Raw genomic sequence first — 27,866 nt, 5'->3', positions numbered from 1 at the left:
AACCAATCTATCCAGCTTCTGTTAGAAGGTCAGTTATAGTTGTGGATATGGTGTACCTGAATTTTTCTAAGGCATTTAATACTGTACCACATACAGTGTTAGTACATAAACTTAGGATTCTGGGACAAGGAAAGAATATATGTAACGGTGAACAACTGACTCTGTGATAGGAAACAGAGTATGGTTATCAATGAAACATACTCCTACTGGGGGAAAGTTACAAGTAGAGTACCACAAAGGTCAGTATTGGGTCCACTTCTTTTCAATATGTTTATAACCCCTCTACAACAGGGGTACTCAACTATTTTTAGAGAGGGTCCGCTTATTCAGGTTGGACATCTGGTAAAGATCTGAGCTGAACGCTAAGGCCTGGTTCACACCTAACAGCCTCAGTGCCATGAAGGAAAGAGCAAATGAGCGACTGAAGTGTGGAGGATGTATGACCTGAATACTGCCACACACTGTACCTGTAACTGCTAGAGGTGGAGAAGTGGTTCCGCTGGGCCTATGTGGTTGATGGCGTGGGCCATAACGGGTAGCAGAGTCTAAGGTGCCGCTAGTATTCACCACAGTCCGCCGCAAAGCGGGATGGACTTGCTGCAGCAGGCTGCATCCAGGCCACTACCCTTGATAAGACTCGTCCACACAGGCTGCCGAGGTGTAACATGGCGCAGGAAGGATGAGACAACATGTAGTCAGGACAGGCAGGAGGTAAGGGCAGGGGCACTATAGCAAGGTCAGGTCACGTAGCAAGAGGTCAGAAGACAGGCAGCAAAGGAACAAGGTCAGGATACGTAGCAAAGGTCAGATACACGGCAAGGCAACACACAAATGAACGCTTTCTCTAAGGCAATGAAGGCACAAAGATCCGGCAAGGCAATAGAGGAAGTGCTGAACCAATTAAGAGCATACTGGCCCTTTAAATTTCTGAGAGCCGGCACGTGTGCACCCTAGGAAGTGGCCACGCGCACGACAGCAGACAGAGGGAGCAGGAGCAAGGCAAGGTAAGTTACAGGCCAGCGGACGCCTGTGATCACATCCCAACATGCGGAAAGCGGCGCCGCTGGCTCGGGGGGAAAGAGCAGGGGTGCGCTCAAGGCCAGCATGTCTGGTGGCAGCGTAACATCTAACAGTACCCCTGAATATAATACTGCCACACACTGTACCCCTGAATATAATACTGCCCCACAATGTACCCTCTGAATATAATAATGCTGCCACACACTGGGCCCCTGGTATATTACTGCAACACAATGTACCCCCTGAATATAATGCTGTCACACACTGGGCCCCTGAATATAATGCTGCCACACACTATACCATCTGAATATAATACTTCCACACTGGGCCCTAAATATAATCCTGTCACACACTGTATCCCTGAATATAATACTGCCGCAGGCAAATGCGTAGAACAAAAATAGCAGACTGCACTCACCATGCATGTGGTGGCTTTATTGGGGCAGATAAAGCACAACCATTTTCAGCAGGCAGATAGAGGACAGGGGCGCAGGACAGATCCGTTTCACGCGACTGGGCGCACTTGCTCGTGATGTCAGCAGACAGCTCTGTTTCAAACGGAAAAGAATTTCCACTGTAGTATTCAGCAGCTAATAAGTATAGGAAGGATTAAGATTTTTTAATATAAGTAATTTACAAATCTGTTTACATTTCTGGCACCAGTTGATTTAAAAAAAAATAATAATTCACCGCAGGGTTTTTCGTTTTTTGCACTTTTGTTTTTTCCTCCTCACCATTTAAAAATCGAAACCCTTTCAATTTTGCACCAAAAAATCCATATGATGGCTTATTTTTTGCGCACCCAATTCTACTTGCCTTGTTCTGGGGTGGATGTTTTTTAAGGGTGGGATGTTTTTAGGGGTGGGGTCCTCGTTTTTGTAGTTAATAACCAATATAGTTGTACAATTTTGGTACGTTATTGTTGCTGTCAGTTTTTGTAGGATATATATTGTAGAGTTGGCTGACTACTGAGTTGTAGGTTATAGTATTTTTATAGCGTTATATCGCGGGAGCCGGCCAAGGACGTAAATATACGTCCTTGGTCGTTAAGGGGTTAATGATGCTGCTGTGCTTCCAGAATTAATTATGCCACTGTCCCCCAGAATATATGATGCCGCTGTGCCCTCAGAATTAGTTATGCCACTATGCCCCCATAATTAATGATGCTGCTGTGCTTCCAGAATTAATTATGCCGCTGTGCCCCCAGAATTAAGGATTCCGCTGTGCCCCCATAATTAAGGATGCCACTGTGCCCCCATAATTAATGATGCTGCTGTGCCCCCAGAGTTAATTATACCACTGTGCCCCCAGAGTTAATTATACCACTGTGCCCCCAGAATTAAGGATGTCCCTGTGCCCCCACATGAACTTTGCCACTGTGACTCTCCAGCTGTTGCAAACTTATGCACAGACAGGAGATCATGAAGGGAGTTGCAGTTCTAAAACAACTGAAGAGTCACACGTGGGGGAACACAAATTGTTACCTGAGCTTTGGCTCCCTGTCTCAGATCCCACACTGCTCCGCTGCTAATCGGCAGCTAATCGGGCCACACAGGAGAATCGCCGGGCGGACGGGCAGGAAGAAGAGTGTTCACTAGCTCTGGGCTCTGGCTATTCATTTGTGTCTGTGTCTTAAGAGACACCGATACAAATGAATGAGGGGAGATCTGGCCGGCGGTCCGGATGACTGGCGGCTGCAGTCTGGATCTGGACCGCGGTCCGCCAGTTGTATACCCCTGCTCTACAAAGTCAATAATAGAGTAGAATTTCAATATTGGAAAAGATGACACTAAACTGGGTAAAATAATCACCACAGAGAATGATAAGATGATATTACAGAATGATCTGGGAAAACTTGATGCTTAGCAGAGAAAATGCTAATGAAATGTAATGGGGATAAATGTAAGATTTTATTACAATGTAGACATATATAAATAAAAGATCACTTTGGCTGATGTCTGTCTCAATTAACAAGTTCAAGGAGGACCTTGATGCTTTCTTAAAAATTATATTACAATTTATAGATACTAGATTTCCTTAAACAGGGCATTGATCCAGGGATTTATTTTGACTGCCATATTTAAAGTTGGGAAGGATTTGTTCACCCCTGGTATGTGGCAATTGGCATCTGCCTCATAAGGTTTTTTGCCTTTCTTTGGATCAACTCAGACTTTTGAATTTTTCAACCTTAAACTATGTAACTATGTAATAGGTTTTATCCAATAACTAAAGAATAGTTGTGTATTCATTTTTGTTTAACCCAACAGTGCAGATAGTGGGGTTCAATATAGTAATGTATTAATTGTAATTAGCAATATTTTGCAAATATATAAACATAAAATAAAGACTTTGGAATGAATGACTTAAAAGGGGTTATTCACCATGAGGTGATTTCAGTACTTTCCTGCCAGAAATTAATGGATATGTTGTGAGATTACCATAACGCTGTGGCTATCTTTTTGTGAAATGGTTATTTCCTGTTAGATTTAATTCTCAAACTACACATCCCATAGTTCCATGCTTGTAAGTGTGATGTCACTTTCCTTCTTCCCACACATCAGCCACCCCTCCCATTGAAACACAAATGAGTTGCATTCCATTCAAAAGGCCATTGTTTTCTAACCAGGGTGCCTACAGCTGTTGCAAAATGATCTCTGTCCCACTCAGCGGTCGCTCCAACCTGCTCCACATTACTAGTGATGTCATGTCTTGATGCACTGAACCCTGGGAAAACTGAGTAATTTTGTATGCTGTTAAAAATAAATATTGGGGTGAAAATCACAGAAGAATTGTGAGAAAACCGTCACACACAGGTACAGACACTATATTATGAACTACACTCACTTTACAGCCTTTGTAGCATAGTCAAATAAAAAGAATCCTGGACTACCCCTTTAATTGTTCAATAGCTAGCATTTGCCATAAAGAACCTCCTTACAAAATAACCTAGTAGCAAATAGGGCAGGGTAAAATACTAAATAATTTGGAATTCTAAATGAAATCACTATAAAATAAATGATCAGTAAAGAGTAAAAGACAAGTTCTCAAAATTTTAAAGTGATCCCGAAGCAGATTGGGGTACAGAAATAAAAGTAATACATTTAACCAATATATAAAAATAAAAGTACTTCTAATTAAAGAAATACAGTATAATAAGTAAAGGTTGAACTTATCACATTCACAATCTATTCAGAGTGCTCATATTTTAGACAATCCAAGTACAGCTTTGAGGTGGAAAATTGATATCACTGTAGTGCAGACAAAAGTACATGCTTGCATCCTAGAGTTGGCACTCCATGAAAAACAAAGAAATTAGGGCCCATTCTTGAGATTGCTGGGGATCCCAGAGGTTGGGCCCCCTGTAATCTTACACTTTGTGGCGCACACAACAGTGTAGTCAGTACGTACCACTATACAGCAGTGCAGTCAGTAAGGCTAAGTTTTTACTTGTTTTTTTGTCCTGTGTTTTTTGGGTTGAAAAAAATGCCTGAAAAAACGCCAGTGCAATTTCCTGCGTCTGGCGTTTTTTCTGGCGTTTTTTTTTTTATTTGTGTGGAAATTGCACCTTGGCAGTTTTTTTTGGTACCCAAAATTTGTTGGGTACCAGAAAAAAAAAAAAAGGATGCAGTAGTGATGGAAAAAAATTAATTTAATGAAATGTATATATTTTATAACAACATTTTTATGAAGTGTGTGTGTTTCACTTTTTTCTCTTTTTTTTTTTTTAGGTAGTACTACTACTCCCAGCATGGAACAAACTGTTCCATGATGGGAGTAGTAGTACCTGTGCTAATAGACATATCGCCCGGGGTGTCAGTCGTGACACCCGATGCGATTGTCCATAATATAGCAGAGATGTGAAGCGGCTCCATACAGTGCTCACATCTCTGCACTATACTCCGGCCAGTGATGTGAATAGAACATCACTCATTCATATTTTCCGCCCAGAGTGTTGATTGGCTGGATGGTTTCAGCCAATCACAGCTCTCAGGGGGAAATATGAATGAGTGATGTTCTATTCACATCACTGGCCAGAGTACAGAGCAGAGATGCAGAGCGCAGGAGAAAGCCGCTCCATCTCTGCTATAGACAGTACGATCGCATCGGGTGTCAGTAGTGATACCCACTGTGATCTGTTCTTACCTGCAGGTACTACTACTCCCAACATGGAGCACTCTCTGCTCCATGCTGGGAGCTGTAGTACCTGCATTAATAGACAGATAGCAGCAAGTGTAACTTCTGACACCCGCTGCGTTCTGTCTATTAGTAAAAGTCGACAACCTGTTTCGAGAGATCCAGCTCTCTTTCCCAAGTCGGGATACGACTTTAGAAAGAGAGCAGGAGCTCTCGAAACATTTTGTCGACTTTTATTAATAAAACAACTTTCTATTTTATTTTCAATACTGTGTCTGTTGTAAATCCTATACAATTGCGGTGTGTGTGCACCCAGTAACAAACCTGATATTTCTCTTCCCGTTGCATCCCCTCCAGCAATTGTAATGCATCTATTAAACCTTCCCCGTGCGGTCGGATGCAGGTCTGGACAGCCGCACAACTAATCTCTAATCCATCTATGCGCATAAAGGTGCTGAGCTCTTAGCCCAACACCATCAGGTACGTGGGCATTATTCTGAACCTACATACCTGTGTTACCTAAGGTAACGGCATAAGGTAGCACCACTATTGTCCGTTTTTTCTTTTCTGCATGGCCCAAGAAGTATAGCCTATTTACATTTTTGCTCCCACCTAGTGCCAAGTTGTGCAGGCTTGCTCTATCCTGTGGATAGGGGATAAGTTCTTTTAACTCAGAATACCCTTTAAGGATATGTACACACTTACAGGATCTGCTGCATATTTTTGCTGCATATTTTGTGCAGCTGATTTTGCTACCCATTAACTTAAATGGGTAGCAACTTCAATGGGTGGAAAAATCAGCTGCAGAAAAATAAGCAAAATTAGCTGCAGAAATGCAGCAAAAATATGCACAGATCCTGAACGTGTGAACACACCCTAAGGATGCGTTCACAGGTGCGTATTTGTGCTGCAGAATTTGCTTCCCATTGACTTCAATGGGATGTAAAATCTGTTAAAAGCACATCTGCGGCAGATCTGCAGCAGAAAATACGCACGTGTGAACACACCCTAAATACACACAGATCCTGGAAGTAAGAACGCACCCTAAGGATGCATTCACACGTGCATATTTTTGCTGCAGATTTGCTGTTGCAGATTTTGCTGCCTATTGACTTCACTGGGTAGCAAAATCTGCACAGACAAATCTGCAGCAGAAAATATGCATGTGCGAATGTATCCTGCACAGATTTGATGCGCACTACAGATTAGAAGCTGTGCTCAATCATTTAGTTTACATTGAAATCTGCAGCAGAAAATCATGTGCATCAAATCTGCGCAGTATACTGTACGTGTGAACACAGACATGTGTGTATTTTCTGTGTATTCACACTTACAGTATCCTGTACATATTTGATGCGCGGAATTTGAAGCTGCTAATTTGATGCTATGTTCAATAAATTAGTTTACATTGAAATCTGCAGCCTAAAATCTGCAGGTTTAAATCCTGAACAGGACACTATACATGTGAATACACCCTTACAATGAAAAGGATGAACAAAAAAGTTAATTGAAGGCGATCAATGTAACAAACAAAGAAATATTTATAGGTTTTATTTCCTACTACCTTCCCCAGAGGGAAATATTTGTCTAATTGATGGGTATATGGGACACTTAAGTACAAATAAAAACATTTCCAAGACACAGAAAAGCCCCTTCAGGCTGGAATTCCACTGAGGATTTTTTTTTTTGCAAAAATGCCGTAAAAAAACACCAATTGCCAGATCCACTTAGCGTTTTTCCGTTTGGAATTTTTTTTTATCCTTTTGGCGTTTTTCAGCAATTTTGGGCTCAGAGACTGGTTTTTCAAAACGTCCAACAAAACCTAGTTTGGCGTTTTTTTGCACAGAAATCATGGGGTTTTCCCCCCAAGAAAAACGTCATGTTGGTTTTAACTTTGGCGTTTTTGTCGGTGTTTTATATTCTTTTTTGGACTTTAGTGATTCAAAAAAGTGATGGAGATACCTTTTTTTTTTTATAAACATTTCGTAGGGTACCATTAAAAAAAATTATAAAAAAGATACAGTAGTGATGGAAAAAAATGTATGTAACAAAATGTATCTTTTTATATTTTGTTTTATATTTTTTAATTTTTATAAATTTTTACAGGGATCAATTTATGTGTGCGGGCAATAAACATGTAGCCGACAATAATAAAAATATAGTGTGTTTGTTTTTTGCCTTTTTTTTTATTTTTTATTTTTTAGGTGGTACTACTACTCCCAGCATGGAACACACTGTTCCATGATGGGAGTAGTAGTACCTGTACTAATTCACAGATCGCCTGTTGCGATCCTCCTGTATAATGTATGATGCGGCCGGCCGCTCTTCTATGGTCCCCTGCACTGCTGTATATATACACCTATTCATATTTCCCACAGAGAGCTGTGATTGGACAGATGGTTCCAGCCAATCACAGCTTTCTGCGGGAAATACGAATAGGTGTATATATAAGTCAGTGCAGGGGACCATACAAGAGCGGCTGGCCGCATCTATACATTATCGAGGAGGATCGGAGCGGGTGTAAGGAGTGACATTCGCTGCGATCTGTCTATTAATGCAGGTACTACAACTCCAAGCATGGAACAGAGTGTGCTCCATGTTGGGAGTAGTAGTACCTGCAGTTAAAGGACAGATCACAGTGGGTATCATTCCTGATGCCCGCTGTGATCATCCTTTCTATTGCAGAGATGTGGAGCGGCTTTCTCCTGCGCTCGCATCTCTGCACTATACTCTGGCCGGTGTGAGATGGAAATTTGTGCCCCGTGCAGACTTGCCTCCGCTCCTCCCCTCAGCTCTCCGAAACTCTGCCTTTAGAGGACGCAGGTCTGCACGGGTGAAAGAAGACAGAGCAGTGGAAAGAGGATGTACACGGCTCCTCATCTCCCCTCCCCCTGCACTGCCTGTGTTCTCTGAACGGAACAGGAGGATGACAAAGTGCACGGACTGGGGATTTATAGACGGCATTTTTCTCAGTGATTTTAATAGAACATCACTCAATCATATTTCCCGCTGAGAGTGGTGGTTGGCTGCAACCATCCGGCCAATCACCACTCTAGGAGGAAAATATGAATGAGTGATGTTCTCTTCACATCACTGGCCGGAGTACAGTGTAGAGATGTGAGTGATGTATAGAGCTATATTATGGACGATCGCAGCGAGTGTCAGGAGTAACACCAGGGGCGATCTGTCTAATAGTACAGATACTACTACTCCCATGATGGAACAGTCTGTTCCATGCTGGGAGTAGTAGTACTACCTAAAAAAATCTAAAAAATAGAGAAAAAAAGTTAAACACACACACACTTTATGAAAAGTTAATTAAAATTATGTTATAAAAATACAAATTATGTTAAATAAATTTATTCAATCCCTACTGCATCTTTTTTTTTTTTTTGGTACCCAACAAATTTGGAAAAAAAACGCCAAAAGGGCCAAAAAAGGCAAATTCCACACAAAGGTAAAAACGCTTGTCTGGCGTTTTTAAGCCTAAAAAAATGCAGGAGAAAAACCTCAGTGTAATTGTAGCCTCAGGGGGCTGTCCAAGATTAGAAAAGAGGGTTTGTTTTTTCTTATTACTCATTCAAGGGAAAGAAAGTAAGGACCAAGCAACATAGCCTGCTTACTTTATGCTTTTTAGTTATTTTAATTAAAAAGTAATGTTGCTAGATAATACATAATAACCATCCTAAAGATATTCTGAAGCACTTTGCAATACAGAATGTATATGTGCAGATGAAATTTGACACAACAAAGTAACAAACTAGTTAACAATTAAAAAATAAAACTGTGTGGTGTCCCAGTATGGGATGATGTGGCCCCATACTGTCCTCCTGCCCTGTCAGGCAGAGTCCCTGCATGTCCCCTGGATCCCCATTACAGTTCACCATGTTGTACATAATTTTTGTATATATAATGTACTGTTGCTTTAACTCCTTAAGGACCAAGGACGTACCGGTAAATCCTAAGTCCTCTCCCTTACTATAATGCAGGGAGTGGCCCCGTCATAGCGGGTCGGGCCTGGCACCTAGTAACGGCCGGGACCCGTGGCTAATAGCGCATGGCTCTGATCACGGTGCCGCGCACTATTAACCCTTTAGATGCAGCATTCAAAGTTGATCACCGCATCTAAAGTGAAACTAAACTGCTGCCGGTTAGCTCAGGAGGCTGCATAGGATCACAGGGTCCCCTTACCTGCCTCCTGGTGTCTGATCGCTGAATGACTGCTCAGTGCCTGAGATCCAGGCATGAGCAGTCAAGCGGCAGAATCATTGATGTTATCCTATGGGATAATAAAGATCAATGTAAAAGATCAGTGTGTGCAGTGTTATAGCCCCCTATGGGAGGTATAACACTGCAAAAAAAAGTGGAAAAAAAAAGTTAATAAAAATCATTTAACCCCTTCCCTAATAAAAGTTTGAATCACCCCCCTTTTCCCATTTAAAAAATACTGTGTAAATAAAAATATAAATAAACATATGTGATATCGCCATGTGCAGAAATGTCCGAATTATAAAAATATATCCTTAATTAAACCGCACGGTCATTGGCAAAAAAAATTCCAAAGTCCAAAATAGCGAATTTTGGGTCACTTTTTATATCATAAAAAAAATGAATAAAAATCGATCAAAAAGTCTGATCAATACAAAAACTACAGATCATGGTGCAAAAAATGAGCCCTCATAGTGCCCCGTACACGGAAAAATAATAACGTTATAGGGGTCTGCAAATGACAATTTTAAACGTATAAATTTTCCTGCATGTAGTTATGATTTTCTCCAGAAGTACGACAAAAAATAAGCCATCATATGGATTTTTAGGTGCAAAATTGAAAGGGTTATGATTTTTAAAAGGTAGGGAGGAAAAAAACGAAAGTGCAAAAACGGAAAAATGCTCGGTCCTTAAGGGTCCTTAAGGGGTTAATGTTTGGAGCACATGATTGTTACCCCAGAGGCTCCAGGTAACCCCGCAAGTGACCTATGGGCTCCTTGAACAGCCCACCTATATAACAAGGGGAGGGGCAGCAATCTCTCTCTTCTGCTGTATGCTGAGGTCCAGTGCAGTCATCTCAGTGTTTGTGTCCAGAGCATTGGAGGCCTCAAGCCTAAAGTCCTGCAGCCACAAATCTGTCATCAGTAAGTCAAGTCATCTTATTGTCAGTCACCATCCCTGTCAAGTCAAGTCCATCTGTAGTCACCGTGGCCTGCACTAAAGTCAGTCTAACTACTGCAAGTCTCAGCAAGCCTGCTAGGTCCCCCTGTGTCACTGGTCACCTCCCTGGGATATTTAGCTGTACGGCAAAGACTATATCACCTGTCTTGCCTCAGTAAAGCTGCCATTATCCTTAATCTGGCATTGGTGTCTTCATTGCCTCTGCCTAACACAGGATAGTGGTGATAAAAAAAAAGGTGCTAATGAATGTAAAGGTTTGAAATGTATCTTATTGTCTAGAGTTATGTGTTCCAGAGATATGGTGCAGTATGAGAAAAGTATTGAAGATGGTAGTGGTATGTCTGTATTATTAAGAAAGTTAGTCTTCCTTAACCCCTTAACGATGGAGGACGTACATTTACGTCCTGGTGAGGTGGTATTTAACGCACCAGGACGTACATTTACATCCTATACATAACCGCGAGCATCGGAGTGATGTTCGGGTCATGTGCGGCTGGTCCCAGCTGCTGATAGCAGCAAGGGACCCGCCGGTAATGGCCAAAATCCGCGATCGCGCGGATGTCCACCATTAACCCCTCAGATGCCATGATCAATACAGATCACGGCATCTGCATGGCTGCGGTCACTAAAATGGATGAACGGATTGCCCGCAGCACTGCCGCAGAGATCTGATCATCCAGAACGGCAGACGGAGGTCCGCTCACCTGCCTCCCCTGCCTTCCACGGGTCTTCTGCTCTGGGCTGAGATCGAACAGACCAGAGCAGAAGATAACCGATAACACTGATCAGTGCCATGTCCTATGCATAGCACTGAACAGTATAAGCAATCCCCTATGGGGACTATTAAAAAGTAAAAATAAAAGTAAAAATAAAATAAAAATGTAAAAAAATCCCCTCTCCCAATAAAAATGTAAATTGTCCCATTCCCTATTTCACCCCCTAAATGTGTAAAAAAAAAATAAAAAAAATTGTATAAACATATTTGGTATCGCCACGTACGTAAAATGATAAAAAATGTATTAAAAGTTTTATTTATGAAAATATGGTATCAATAAAAAGTACAGATCACGGTGCAAAAAATGAGCCCTCATATTGCCGCTTATATTGAAAAAGGGAAAAGTTATAGGTCTTCAAAATATGGGGATTTTAAATGTACTAATTTGGTAAAAAAGTTTGCGCAACAGTAATAGAAAAGTATGTAATCATGGGTATCATTTTAATCATATTGACCCAAAAGAATAAAGAACACATGTGATTTTTACTGCAAATTGTACGGTGTGAAAACAAAACCTTACAAAATTAGCTAAATTGCGGTTTTCTTTTTAATTTTCCCACACAAATAGTATTTTTTTGGTTGCGACCTACATTTTATGGTAAAGTGAGTGATGGCATTACAACGGACAACTGGTTGCGCAAAAAACAAGCCCTCATACTAGTCTGTGGATGAAAATATAACATTTTCCACCAGAGTACCCTTTTAAGGGAGAAGATGTAGAGAGATGCATCACTATGAAGAGCTTAGAGGGTGAGAGTAATATGTTCAAATTGTATTTTAAAGGAAATGGGCAACCAGTGCAGTGACTGAGGTTAGAATCTGGTAGCGGTTCGACAGAAAGATGAGCCTGGCTACTGCATTCAAGTTAGATTGAAGAGATGAGAGTCTGGAGGGAGGAGACTTTAGTAATGACATACAATAATTAAACCAAGAGTCAGAGCAATTATTAGAATTTATGCTGTTTCCACAGTAAAAAAAAATGGTAGGTTCTGGAGATATTTTGGGGGTACAGATAGCATGTGTGGGCAGCTGACAATGTAGGGAGTGAAGGACAGAAGTGAATTGAGCATAAACCCAGGACTGCAGGTGTGCTGCCAAGGAGTACCACAAAATGGAAATATCACATTATTAATAGTGCAGCTAGTAATATGCTCCACTTAAAGGGATTATCCAAAATCATTACTTATCATCCTTTGACAGGATAGGTAATAAACATTTGATTAGTGGGGGCCCACCTTTTAGGACCTCCCCAATTATGAGGACAGAGGTTCCTTGACCGCCAAGTGAATTGAGCCGCAGGGTTAATGCTTGACCACTGCTCCATGAACTTACTTTAGGACTGCTAAAGATAGCTAAATGCAGCAATATCATCTAAGCACTTCTAGTTGGGCAGTACTGGAGCAGTGGTGAATTTAAGGATGAGTACAGTTTTTTTTTCAACCCCAGTCCCGGCTCCTTTACATTTTACTTAAACTACTGAAAAACCTCTTTAAATGGGGTTTCCCATCTTGTTAAGTTATTCCCTATCCTGTAGATAATGATTTTTATCACAGGGTCAATTCTAAGATGTTGGTTCCCAATCTCAAGATCATAGGGGTCAGACTTCCTGCAATGAGATAGTTATCTCCTATCCACAGGACTTTACAAGATGAAAACAACTCTTTGAACTTGTCTTAAACAATGTGATATATCATGGCAACTCTGTTTTTAGTGACAAGAAAAAAAAAAGAATATAAAGCCACGACAAAAGAAAACACCCAGGTCCATAAATAAGAGATGGCATGGACTGTTATGTGCACATTAGGACCATCTAAACAAGAATGCAAGGGAATTTAAAGGCCAAATAGGAGTCCACACCAGTAAAAGACTTGTCTGCTGGCCCGTGGCATATAAAAATTTTAATAACTTTACATATAAAACCTCAACATACTAAGGCACCAAAACCGGAAGAAGATTTGGCTCCGGGCTGGCATCACCCCAGGGTCTCCTTCATTTGAATTATCTATGGGTAGGCATGTCATTTGTGTATGTAACATTTTATATTAGTTAACACTCTGCATTCAGTGACATCCTTACCTTATCAACTAAAAACAAACGGGAGAGCGCTCCTAGTGTGACAACGTAACATGTACGATATGAAATTGCAAAGCAGTTATGCTCACCGAGGAAAGTTGTACTCTGACCAAGTACAACAATGGTGTGAACATAGAATATACCCTCAACGGGCGAAGCTCGGCAGCCGCTCCTGGCAACACAGTTGAAGCACTCAGAGGGATCACTCCAAGGAACAGCACAGGATAGAGCCGGCGCACAAACTCCAAAGGTAAAAACAATTTTATTTTACCCGGCATCCAACACATTTCGCTGGATGAAGCTGGTTGTACAGCGAAACGCGTTGCATGCCAGGTAAAATAAAATTGTTTTTACCTTTGGAGTTTGTGCGCCGGCTCTATCCTGTGCTGTTCCTTGGAGCGATCCGTCTGAGAGCCTTACTTTATGGTATCCAGTCTGCACTTTACATTAGTATATGTATATCTGTTTATGTAAATATATGAATTTATTAGGGGCACTGTGCAATATTAGGCAGTACTTTACTATTGTGGCACTCTGCTTTTGTTTACATTTGATATCTTGAGATACAACAAGTAAATCTTTATAAATGCTACTATTTTGTGTGCTTTTTTTTTTTTTTTCATGCCCTGCCTGTATTTTTGGGTATCAACAATACAAATTTTCATATTGTGATTAATTATTTTTAAGTAGCTGATTTTTTCATTGTTAAATTTTTTTGCATTCATAATACACTAAGAGATTTAATATAATGTAGGAAAATATCTTTGCAATATATTTTCTGGAAAATAACAGAATTAAAGTTTAAACTAATCCAAACATTAGGCATCTACCGGATCCACCACCAAATATTTTAAGTCTATTGGAATCTGTAAATAATCATAATCAAAAGTTCTGATCATTATTCGAAAATGTCTAAAAAAATGTGAAGTTTGTCTTGCTAGCTTTTTATTTTATATCAGAAACCAATGGACCCCAGATTATTCATTACAGTGGGATATTTACTAACATTACTTTTAAATTGCTTACTTACTTTTGTTTGCCATCAGTTAAAAAATCTTATGAAATAAAAAGCAGTTACTTAGTAATATATTTGATGTATAATAAAAGTGAAGTTATTATGTTTTAAAATTCAAAGAATAAAAATATCAATCATATATTTTTTGTAAGCTACATGTACTGGATTTTGCACACTGCAGATCTTATTGGCAGTGGCAAATCTGCATTAAAATCTTTGTGTGTTGGGTTTTGGGTTCTGCTGGGGATTCATCACAGATTTGAAACCTGTTAAACTAATAGCGGTGAAATCCATGTTGAAAATCTGTGACAAGTCCCCAACAAAATGCGCATTCTGTAAATGTAAAAATCCACAGCATGCTCCTGTTTCTGTGCATACAATGTCTGTGGCGTGTGTGCCCACTACTACAATCTGCTGCAGACTGACACTGTACAAATCTGCAGCATTTCCACCATGTCTGAATTTAGCTTTGTGTCCTTTCCATGTAGAGAAAAAAAATAAAATAAAACACGTGAACCTGTATTTATTACTTTTACCACCAGGTGGCAGTGTAAACTACAAAATTTTATAGAGAAAATAAACAGTATGGCTAAAAATAGTCTGAATATTGTCTTGTTTTCCTAAAAGGGAAATGATTTTGTTGCTAGACAGAGGTATTTTCTAGTTTAAATGAATTGTCTGAAACAATAATAATCGTAGTTAAAATCTCATAAACAGGGATTACATATTTATAATAAACAAAGAAAGTGTATGCCATTAATAATATCGGGCATGTGAAATATACTGATGAAATACATTTTTTTCAGATTTTTATTTTGCATATAATCATATAGTCAATAATATCTAGTGTATGACTATTAATTGGTCTTAAGATTCACAGGTCATAAGCCTAAGCCTATTTTGCATATCTCTTTTGACTCCTGCCAAACTATTTGTGCTTGTAGTTAAGCATGATTAGCAGATTCCTAGCAAATCTAGGAAGAAATTAAATACTATTAAAGGATAAAATAAATAATCGTAGTAAAAAAAACTGCCCATTGCCAAAGGAGTTTTAGCCGCTGACAAATATTCAGTTGTTTTGAAATAACATTAAAATTATTAAATTGCTGAAAAATAGAATAAAATTGATACATTAGCTAAAAAACTCAACAGTAATTGGGATATCATTTAAAATTTAGGAAAAAATATAAATGCATTCATATTTCTCTGCTCGATAAACTGTAGTTATTATGAATAATTAATGGAGTTTTACAGGCAAATACTTTTGATGGCCCATCCACTAAATAGGCCATCAATAGTTGATTGGTGGGGTGCCAGCACTCCTCAGCACCCGCCAGCACTCCATTGAATCAGCTGATCACCCTCCCCCCGCACTCCTAAGAGATTTAGGTCTAAAGCAGTTGGCTCCATACTCCTTATAGCGGTGGCACTGTGTTACTGCAGCCTGAGTTATGGAGTACAGACAAAAATGGCTTGTCAGTGCGGAAATCCCCACACCATTGTTACTAACAGGAGAGATGTTTCTCCAGATCCAATTTTTTTAGTGGATTTAATGTGCAACCAACATATAGCCCTATTGTGTTGATCCAGAGGCAGCCAAAAGATTTTAAGGCCATGTTCACGCTTTTTTTAATGCCTTTTTTTTTTTTTTTTACGTAAAGCTGGAGTTTTACGAATACACACCTGAAATTTTAATTGGCTGTGCTTCAGACAATTTTTAAAAATAAAAAGAGGCCTACACAACAATGTGTAACTGGCGTACAGAGTTTTGTAAATCCCCCCTGTGTTCATAAGCCTCAAAATAGTGGACATAGTACCATAGTTGGCAAGGTTGACAAAAGACAAGAGTCCATCAAGTCCATCAAGTCCAACCTATGGCCTAGATTCATCAATCTGTCAGTCAGAGACAAAAATTGTGTTTGATTTCTGTCCCAGAAAGAAAACAACCAATCAGAGCTTATTTTGGGAAACAAAGGCTTAGTTGTGATTGTTTGATAGCTGTCTGAGACACAAACCAGAGAGATTGATAAACCTGGGCCATATAACCCTACTGTAACAAAGACTGATAACAGCCTCCACCCTCCGAAAACCACCCATGCAGTAACTAGTCAGCAATGTCTCCAGACTAAAGAAACAGGCAGAAAAATTAACTTGTCAAGCACCAGGTAGATGGGGAAAAATGTACTTGCTTTATTTATTAAAATGCATAAAAAATGCACTATAGAGTACTATGAAAACATAAAAGCATAGTAATGATGTGCAACATATGCAAAAAAAAGCTTAAAATACTATTTCCTCTGATCATATGATCATGACATGAAGGGAGGAAAATAGATTGTTAAAAGGAGCAGGCACTGGAATCTGATGCATTATATTGATCTCAGTCAAATATATTCTTTATGTGTATAATATTAATTCGTACATAGTGCACATCATGTTTCTCTGGCATAATCAGCAAAAAGCCCCAATCTGGAAACCAAAAGCCTGTTTAGAGAAAAACAAATGCTTAATTATTTCTATTGGAACATTCACCATCATGTCAGAGAAATGTTCACACAAAGACAAATTGTAGAACAAATGCATGAGAAATTCAATATGTTAGGATTAAATCTTGCCTTAGGTTCATACCGAGGGGCTGTTGTGTGCTCAACATGAAAATCAACTTTCCTTGTTCAGGGAACGAAATCTCAAGTCCTCTCCTCTCTCGCGATTTTTGACTCCCATTCAATCCCCATTACTGAAAAAGGAGAAACATCCCAACCATGTACCGCTAAATGTGAAATACAAAAATGGCGTGTCAGGGCTGAAATCCCACACATGTTTCTCTAGATCCTATTTTTTTTTTGTCGATTTAATGTCCAACCAACATATAGCCATAATGTTTTGATCCAGAGGCAGTTAAAAATGTTAAGGCCATGTTCACACTTTTTTGTCTGTATTTTAGGTAAAGCTGGAAATACTGACCGAAAAAAAGAGTATATTCTTTTCAAACATCGCTATTTTTTGGTTGTAAAGATTACTGCCCTGAAATGAATGTATGAACAAATGGCTATTTTAATGTTAAATTCAATAGTGTCCTGACTTAACCTGGTTCTGGCAGAAGGGTTACGTTTTCTGGTGTTTGGCTGAAGCATCATGTGTTGCTATGATGACACCTGGACAATCACATCTAGTCTCAGCCTCCACACCCTTCTCCAGTGGATATATATTTACAGTCAGCCTGTCATTTCTTGCTTGTGTCTGCACTAGCATTTACACTGCTCCTAGCTTGTTTTAGTCTGTGTATTCCGACCTCGGCTTGTTGCACATTTATTGTCTGCTTAGTGACTTGATACCTTTGCTGCTATTTCAGTTTGGACCTGACTTGTTAAACTACTCTCTAACTGTTTGAGTGTTTATGCCCTGGTTTTTGCATTTTGGTCTGTGCTTGTTAACCCTTTGTGTCCTTACCTGCTTTCCTGACTTCTATACAATGTTTTTTATTGTTTTGGACTTCTACGCCCCTGCTCTTACTGAGTATAGGGACTGCTGTCCAGTTATGGATCTGATGTTTAGGGAGGATACTCAAGTAGTCAGGGAAAGTGGCTGGGGGTGCTCGGGGATGCACATATCCCTGCCCTACAAGACAAAAGGAATGTAATTGTTAAAAAAGGCAGTTTTTTTTGTGAGCCTCAAAATGGCTTTTTAAAGGCATTTCACAGACCAAAAATTAACAAAAAAAATATTTACAGCCTCATAGCCCAATCCTTGGAGAAAACAAATCTAAATAAATGTATGGCAATCAGAATAAATTCCTGAATTAATGTCCTATCTCTTTGACATGTTCAAGACTTCATCCATCACAATATAGTGTGGCAGAGAGTTTCATAGTATCACTGCTCTTACAGTAAAGGATAACTACCTATGATGAGGGAGAATTTAAGAGTATGCCCCCTTAATTCAAGTTACATACAATGTCACAGGACAGTGAGCAAAGCAATTCTTAAAGCGGTATCACATATATGCCATGAGCAGCATTTATCTTGACATTACTATGATAACAGTTTATCCTGCGGAGGATGCACATTTTATGGACTATAACTGTCTATCGACATTTAAATGAAATGTTATGGCAAGAGACCCAGGAGGACCCCACTGCTTACACAGAGACATAAAAAAGCAAGACTACATTTTGCCAATAAGAGAGACCTGGAACAGTTTGCAAGGAAGAGTGGTCCAACATTCCGGCTGAGAGGTGTAAGACGCCTATTGATGGTTATAGCAAGTGACTGATTTCAGTTATTTTTTCCAAAGGGTGTGCAACCAAATATTAGGTTAAGGGTGCCAATACTTTTGTCCAGACCATTTTTGGAGTTTTGTGTGACATTATGTCCAATTAGCTTTTTTTCCTCCCTTTTTTGGTTTAGTTCCAATACGCACAAAGGGAATAAACATGTGTATAGCAAAACACGTGTTACTGCAATCCTTTTCTGTGAGAACTACTTCATTTTCTAGAAAAATTTCAGGCGTGCTAACATTTACGGCCATGACTGTATATAAAAGGCACCATGTGTCTCCTTTAAAATCCATAACTATTTTATATTTCCATCCACTGACCCATATAAGGGCTTGTTTTTTTGCAAAACCATTTGTACTTTGTAATGACACCTCTCATTTTACCATAAAATGTACGGCAACCCAAAAAATTATAATTTGGAAATTTAAATGAAAACCACAATTGTGCAAATTTTAGAGGGTTTCCTTTTCACGCTGTACACTTTATAGAAAAAATGACATGCTTTCCTTATTCTGTGGGTCAATACGATTAAAATAATACCCCTAATTATATACTTTTCTATTATTGTGCCTCTTTTATAAAATCTCAAACTTGTATGTTTAAAATCGCCCTATTTTGACCACCTATAACTTTTTCATTTTTCAGTATACGTGGATGTATGAGAGCTCAATTTTTGCATTATGATCTGTTTTTTTTAGTACCACTTTTGTGTATATGTGACTATTTGATGACTTAAAAAAGGGAGAGATATGGCCTCAAACGCCTCCTGTATGAGGTACACGTGGAACAGCAGAATGACACAAAGAAACTAGAAGCGCTGTATATCCGCATGTTGGACTACCCACAAGAGGGCAAAGCACCCTTAGAGCGCCGACGCACCACGGTGGTCAAGATTGACAAGGCCATAGGCTTCGGGACCCTCCTGGACTGCCGACATGGTGGGACTATCTAAGTCAACAGAAGGGCCGTGCAACGGGACTATCTGCCCAAAAGTTATCACTCCCTGGAGCGAGGGGAGATTGTTGAATACACCCCAGTCAAAAGTCTGCGGGGTAAATAGGCTGCAGCTGTGACAAGACCAAAAAACCAGACACAAATTCCCTTCACGTACTTCCCTTCGGACGACTGGGATGCAGATCCCCATGGAATCTGGTGAATGAGGCTACCTAAAACAGCCTGTGAAGAGGAGGAGTACAGAGCACCCATCATGGACCTCAAGTATATGCCAAGGTTCTATTTTTCTGCAGAAGCTCTAGCAGAGGATGTGCCCAGGCCTACTCCCTCTGAGGAGGTGAGGCCTAAGCAGCAGGCACCAACAGATGTGCCTAGGCCTACTCCATGCCCGGAGGTGTTGCCTGACCAGCAGACACCAACGGAAGTGCCGCAACCTACTACACCTAACGAGGTGAGGCCTGACCAACCGGCACCAACGGTAGTACCAGTGACCTCAGCGGCTGCTATCAATTTTGTGGTGAGCGTTAACCCCTCAGTGTCGCAGTCTCAACTCACCAATGTCTCAGGACACTGCTATTAACCCTATGAGAGAGTCCCAACCTAGTGCTTCTCACTACATATTTCAGGGCCGGAAGCACGCTGATAGGTGAGGTTGGGAGTCAAAAGAGTTCTCATTCTAAGTCATTGTTCTGCTTGTCATTAACTGTTGGTACTCAGGTACCTTTATTTTCTACAGACTTTTCATGTGGTAACCTGTTCAAGAGGAAGTGGCTGGCAGGACTATGCCAAGAAGTTCACCTGTTCAGCAATGTAACCACTTTCCTAAGCTTGTGCCCGGCCCCAGGCCGAGAGACTCCTTGCCTGAGGAGATCCTTGTAAGTTTGTGCCCTGCTCCGGCAACAACAGTGATGTTTTTTTTTACTCATAACGTAGGTGGGCTGCTGATCCTTATGTGTCTGTTATTGTAAATATCCTCCTAGTAATATATTTTTGTACGTAAATGTTGCACCCTACAGCAGGCTACCTGAATGCATCAAATGTTGTGCTGTTATCAAGTAGCCCTTGTATTCTAATAAATAAAATGTCTGTTGACATAAAATGTCAAACACATGTACCATAGTTTTTGCCATATAGGACGCACTTTTACTTCCACCAAAACTGGGGGGGAAAAGTTGGTGCGTCTTATACGGCGAATACCTGCGGCCATCAATGGCCGGGACCCGCCGCTAATACAGGACATCACCGATCGAGGTGATGCCCTGTATTAACCCTTCAGACGCAGCGGTAAAAGCTTACCGCCGCGTCTGAAGCGAACATAACACTAACCCGGCTGCTCAGTCATGCTGTTCGGTACCGCCACGGTGAAAACGCGGTGTCCCGAACAGCTTACATGACACAGGGAGGGACCTTACCTGCCTCCTCGGTGTCTTCTCCGTGCCTAGCCAGTGTCCAGATCTCAACCCCATAGAAAACCTTTGGAGGGAGTTGCAAGTCCATGTTGCCCAGTGACAGCCCCAAAACATCACTGCTCAAGAGTGGCTTTGCATGGAATAATGGACCAAAATACCAGCAACAGTGTGTGGAAACCTTGTGAAGACTTACAGAAAACTTTTGACCTCTGTCATTGCCAATAAAGGGTACATAACAAAGTATTGAGATGAACTTTTGTTATAGACCAAATACTTTTGTTCCACCATAATTTGCAAATAAATTCTTTAAAAATCAGACAGTGTGATTTTATGGATTACTTTTTCTCATTATGTCTCTCATAGTTGAGGTATACCTATGATGGAAATTACAGGCGCCTCTCATCTTTTTAAGTGGAAGAACTTGCACAATTTGTGGCTGACTAAAAACTTTTTTGCCCCACTGAAAATGAAGTGACTAAATATTTGTAATCCTGGTATTTTTTTTTTTTTACATTTACGCCATTGACCGTGTGTTTTAAAAAAAAAATGTTTTAATAGTTTGGACATATATGCACACTGCAACACCACATATGTTTGTTTATTTTTGTTTAAATAATTTTATTTAAAAGATGGGGGTAAAGGGGGTGATTTTAACTTTAATTATGGAAGGGGCTTACTCACATTTGTTCTTTATTCTTTTTACATTTTTTGTTCCCATAGAGCAGTGTTTTCTAAACAGTGTGCCTCCAGTTGTTGCAATACTACAACTCTCAGTATGCTTAGACAGCAAAAGGCTGTTTGTGTGTGTGTGGTTTTGCAACAGCTGGAGACACCCTTTTGGGAAACACTGGTGTGTGTGTGTATATATATATATATATATATATATATATATATATATATTTATATATATATATATATATATATATATATACACACACACATATAAACTCACAACCCCCTTTCCTTAAATGCACAGACATGATATGGCACTTACAGGGAGATGACAGTCTTCACTTCCCCACACAACCGCAGTCAGGAAACCGATAGCAGGATAGCAGACGTCCCCAGCGAGCGCAGCTTCTGCTGAGGAGGAACTTTTTTTTTCCTTAAAGGGCCATCCATAGAAGAAGCAGCAGTGTTTAACTCTATCCGTGTCCTAAGGGACAGAGAGCGTTAGACTCTGCTGCTCCTTTTGGTCTTAGTTTTTGTCTGTGCCCCTAACTGCAGCCTCATCTCGGGCTGACATTACAACAGGCAAAAATAATAATATCTATCTGCCTTGTCTATGTTCTGCTGATATGTTTTCTATTATGGACCTGTATTTTTGTATATCAGCCAATGGAATGGTAGAATTTTGATGTATGTTTTTACTAAATGTGGCAAACAGGGCTCCATGTACAACTATGAACTAACCTGTCAACAAAACAGTGACAAGTCAATTTTTTTTTTTTAACGATATGCTCATCACAAGCTATGACTGGGAATGGGTACTTGTGATATATAATACAATTACATATTAATATTGTACCATATTTTCTTGCATCAGCCCCTTGTTAATACATGCTATGGAGGATTAATGTAGAGTATCATTCATTTAAATGGGCACTCTCATTAAAATTTATTTTTGCTATTGCACTCCTGAAGGTAAATAAAATAAAAATTCTAATATACTTTGTTTAAAAAAATTACGATTTCTTTGTTTTATTTGTGCTTCAAAAAGCTCAAGAGCACATTTTCCTCCATCTCATTCACAGACTTTGGAACGAAGCCCAAACACAGGAAGTGCAGCCTGGAGTGCTGAGAGGGGGGGGGGTGTCCAACCAACAGCATATTTCAGTTAAAGAGGCACTGTCATTGTTAAAAACCTTTCATATATTGCAGGACTCATTATAATATGACATTTCACAATATACATTTCACAAAATTTACATTTTCACCTGAAATTAAAGCTCAAAATAGCCACCACTAGGGGTCGCCTGTCTTTTAGCCAGACAGACTCGTCTAGATTTTACAGCATACTGGATACTGGTCGTAAAGCATACCGGTATCCAGGATAGGAGATTTCTATTGTATATGCAAAACTACAGATAAAGGATGTGTGGACATGCTGGGAGCTGTAGTTTTAAAACAGCTGGAGGCAACACTGCTCTAACACAGTTATTTACAAACATTGCAGCTTCAGTTGTTACTTAACTACAACTCCCAGCATGCTGAAATAGTTAAAGCTTTCTCAGACTCCTGAATGACAAAGAAGTTGATCAGACATTCAGGAGTCTGTGAAAGATGAATGACACACATAGTGACAGCTATGCTGATTAGCATCCAGCTTTACTAGGAGAAGATAAAACAGATAGAACATGTATTCATAAAAATGCTGTACTTTTATCTAAAAAAACCTTGCACTAATTTTATAAACATCTATTCTTATATTTATAAATGTTATCCTGTTATGAATTCACCATAATGTCTTCTGATTACTGAAGGCAAGCTCCAAGTATCTTCCTCTGTTTAACATGTACAGCATAAAACCAGAGAGGAAAGGGTTACAGAGTAGAGAGTACTGATTGGTTGACTGCACAGGCTTGCTCCTGTGAGGGAGACAGACTGACACGCCCCCTCCAGCCTGCACAATGAAAAAGTAACTCACCAGCAGATAAATGCTTATATCTCTGGATATATAGGTCAGAGAAACATAAAAATATTATATGCACATGATCAGGATTGGGTCCCGAGTAACATATCACTTTTTTCTTTTTTTTTTGCACTATGACAGGTATGCTTTAAGTGTGAGAGGAGCTGTGATTGGATGAGGCTTGACACCCCCCCTCTGCACTCCAGGCTGCACTTTCTGTGTTTGGACTTCGGTCCAAAGTTTGTGTATAGGACGGGGGGAAATGTTCTCTTGAGCTTTTTTTAAGCACAAATAAAACATAGAAAACTTAATTTTTTTTTAAACAAAGTATATTAGAAATATTTTTTATTTACCATAAGGAGTGCAATAGCAAACATGTGTTTTAATGAGAGTTACCTTTTAATAAGGAATGCTTAAAGATGATGCAATGTCAAGCTACATGTTGTAGGTTCTGTTGAAGGTTTTGTGGTTTCCTCGCTGTTCAGTTAAGCATTTAAACATTTTCCAATTCTGAAATCTGACTCAGCCTTGAAATGCCTAATTAAACTGTTACATTTGAAAATATCTGTCTTAACAGAAAATGAATAGCCTACAGTTTGTGGCTTTGTACAATGTTGCCAGAAACTGAATCTTCAGAAAGCATGAAGCAGAGCCAGTATAATGGTGTGAACCAGCTTGGCTTATGTACAGTAATGTGAGGAAATACCTTCTGAATGCAGCTATATCTCAACTCCTATAAAATACATCCAGCATAGACTCTATTCATTTCTTTTATTTCTGAAAAAAAAAATCACACTTCATTATATTTGAATTAGCTAAAATTACACTGGAAAGTAGACATCCAGCATGAGCCACAATCAAGTATCCAATAGCCTTTGTCATGTTTTAAAGATTATTACTTACTGGTTGGGGTCCTCATTATATAAATGTATGAAGAAGGGAAAAGTTCACATCAATCATTACATCAGCTATTACCTCCATGTAATGTGTCACTATTGTATCACCACTGTGAAATCACCATAGCAAATCACTATATGAGAATAAATTTTTTTTTCTCTTTTATATGTGTAAATAATACCCCAGACAAAAAAAGCCATCAGCCATACATTAAAACTAACAAGGCCTTCTTAGGCTATTTCTGGCCTACAGAGAGCCTCATTAGGGGTGTAGAACACTTTGCCTTGCTGTAACACGCATAGGGTGTGTGCTGGGTTAGTGAAATAATACTGTTGTTCAGTATGACATGCAGATAAGAGGCATCACTATTAGAATCACTGTCGCAGAGCGGCACAATGACAGAGCCTGGAGGTGGCATCAGTATGAGGAGACCATATAGTGGCTGAATGACACAGCGTGGATGTGGCAGAAGCATGAGGAGACCATATAGCCCCAATAGAAGTGTAGAACACTTTGCCTTGTCCTAATACGTATAGGGAGTGGGCTGTGTTAGTGAAATAATACTTTTATTCAGTATGACATGCAGATTACAGGAATCACTATTAGAATCACTGCCACAGAGCCTCTGGATGTGGCAGCAGGGAGACAATACGGCGTCACAATTGAAGAGAATAAAGATAATTTTTTATGTAATTTTTATTTTATTTTATTTGAATTTATTTAAGTTTTTTGAGTACCCATTCTGGTGAGCTTCGAGCTGGGGGTCCTCTGCTAGGCAAAATACCACCTGTTCCAGCCCCTGCCTCTCAGCCCCCCCTGACTATGAAAGTGCGAATGTTTCATTTAATCCGTTATGGTTCATTGTTATCGCTCAATTGATTTTTTAAAATTTGAGTTTAAGATTTAATAATAAAATGTGTGGTTACAAAAGACAAAATCCAACAAGGAGTCACATGGCAGCACAATGACAGTGCCTAGAGGTGGCAGTAGCATGGGGAGACCATAATCTGGCAGAATGACACAGCTTGGAATTGGCGGCAGCAAGAGGAGACCATACAGTGGTTAAATGACACAGCCTGTTTAGGTATTTTCCCTGCAGCATGAGACCATATAGTGGCTTAATGACACAGCCTGGAGTTGGCAGCAGCATGAGAAGACCATAGGGCCTCACAATCCCTAAGATAAAAAGATTAATTTTTAAATTGAAGATTTATGGTAGCTAGTGCTACCATGAAAATGTTTAGGTAATGTCCCAGCAGCATGAGGAGACCATATAGTGGCTGAATGACACAGCCTGCAGCTGGCGGCAGCATGAGCAGAACATATAGTGGCTGAATGACACAGGCTGGAGCTGGTGGCAGTATGAGGAGACCATATAGTGGCTGAATGACACAGCCTGGAGCTGGTGGCAGTATGAGGAGACCGTATAGTGGCTGAATGACACGGCATGGAGTTGGCGGCAGCACGAGGAGGAGACCATAGGGCTTTACAATCCGTAAAATTAAAAGATGAATTTTCTAATTTAAATTGAAGATTTATGGTATCTAGTGCTACTATAAAAATGCTTAGGTAATGTCAGAGAAGCATGAGAAGACCATATAGTGGCCGAATGACACAGCCTGGAGTTGGCGGCAGCATGAGGAGATCATAGGGCCTCACAATCCCTAAGATAAAAAGATTAATTTTTACATTTAAATTGAAGATTTATGGTAGCAAGTGCTACCATAAAAATGTTTAGACATTGTCCCAGCAGCATAAGGAGACCATGTAGTGGCTGAATGACACAGCCTGGAATTGTCAGCAGCATGAGGAGACCATAGGGCCTCACAATCCCTAAGATGAAAAGATGAATTTTCAAATTTAAATTGAAGATTTATGGTAGCTAGTGCTACCATAAAACATTTTAGGTAATGTCCCAGCAGCATGAGGAGACCATAAAGAGGCTGAATGGCACAGCCTGGAGCTGGTGGCAGCATGAGGAGACCATATAGTGGATGAATAACACAGCCTGGAGCTACCATAAAAATGTTTAGGTAATGTCAGAGCAGCATGAGAAGACCATGTAGTGGCTGAATGACACAGCCTGGAGTTCACGGCAGCATAAAGAGACCATAGGGCCTCACAATCCCTAAGATAAAAAGATGAATTTAAAATGTTAAATTTAAGATTTATAAACATCGATTGGATAGGCATCCGGAAAATAGGACTCTGCCAGGCGCTTCTCCTCAAGGAAGAATGACAGTCCAGACCATGCAGAATGGATACAGGAACAGTCACTTTATTGGTGCAACAACAAGTTTCGAGTCCGAGCAGGACTCTTCGTCAGGCATAGTGATGTCAAACAAAAGCATTGCTTATATGACCATAGGGTAATCACTACTGGGTCAAAAGGTCAGCACATTACATAACACATAAAAACAGTACAGTGAAGCATAATTAAAATAAACCATTGAGACTTGTATTTATGTTACATACAATGATACTTCCACACTAAATAGTTAAAATATAATGTAATGACAGCACAGTAGCTATAGTGTCTTAATCCGAGCTGCATGTAAACAAAGCTGAGCTTTGTGAATGAAGGTCAAAGTGAGGCTAGTTGTAAGCATCACACTGTTTACACTGTGCGCTGCTGACAGCAGGACTGTGATCATGCCCGCTTGTCAGATGCGCACCCACCGCAGTAAAAATGAAGATCAGAGCGAGGCCAATTGAAACCATAATTCTATTTGTAGTGTGCGATGCTGACAGCACCCGCTTGTCAGATGCGCACATGACACAGGGCACGGCTATCGCTCGCATAGGACAGAAGGGAGTGCTGATGCGATCGGTGCATCCAAAGTAAGTGCTGTCGTCAGCGTTTAACTACTGTGCGCAATGTGTAACAGAGGGGCTGAACTGAACACAGTGCACACAGATCATGCGCAGATGACTCGGGACGGAGCTGGAAGAGCATGGATCATGCGCACGATCTGTGCGGGGCTGGAAAGGTGAAGTGCTTAAGTGGGCATCATAATGTGTGCCTCCAGCGCTGCAAAAGGGGAGACACATCTGTTACGCCGAGCGCTCCGGGTCCCCGCTCCTCCCCGGAGCGCTCGCTACACTCTCCTCACTGCAGCGCTCCGGTCAGTTCCACTGACCCGGGGCGCTGCGATACCGCCTCCAGCCGGGATGCGATTCGCGATGCGGGTAGCGCCCGCTCGCGATGCGCACCCCGGCTCCCGTACCTGACTCGCTCTCCGTCAGTCCTGTCCCGGCGCGCGCGGCCCCGCTCCCTAGGGCGCGCGCGCGCCGGGTCTTTGCGATTTAAAGGGCCACTGCGCCGCTGATTGGCGCAGTGGTTCCAATTAGTGTTATCACCTGTGCACTTCCCTATATCACCTCACTTCCCCTTCACTCCCTCGCCGGATCTTGTTGCCATCGTGCCAGTGAAAGCGTTTCCTTGTGTGTTCCTAGCCTGTGTTCCAGACCTCCTGCCGTTGCCCCTGACTACGATCCTTGCTGCCTGCCCC

General features: G+C 40.4%; 1 long non-coding RNA gene across 1 annotated transcript in view; it reads right to left on the bottom strand.

Annotated features, from left to right (window-relative positions):
• Positions 1-1,515: 1,515 nt before the first annotated feature.
• Positions 1,516-27,866, bottom strand: part of LOC130357765 (uncharacterized) — a 46,215-nt gene continuing 19,864 nt past the window's right edge. Inside the window, exons 2-3 of the long non-coding RNA XR_008889252.1 lie at positions 24,164-24,234; positions 1,516-1,568 (exon numbers count right to left, since the gene is read on the bottom strand). This is a non-coding gene — a long non-coding RNA (uncharacterized LOC130357765). The remainder of the gene's footprint in view (positions 1,569-24,163; positions 24,235-27,866) is intronic.

The sequence above is a fragment of the Hyla sarda genome, chromosome 2 (assembly GCF_029499605.1).
Source record: "Hyla sarda isolate aHylSar1 chromosome 2, aHylSar1.hap1, whole genome shotgun sequence".
Taxonomy (NCBI): Eukaryota; Metazoa; Chordata; class Amphibia; order Anura; family Hylidae; genus Hyla; species Hyla sarda.
This window is presented reverse-complemented; position numbering and strand designations above follow the sequence as displayed.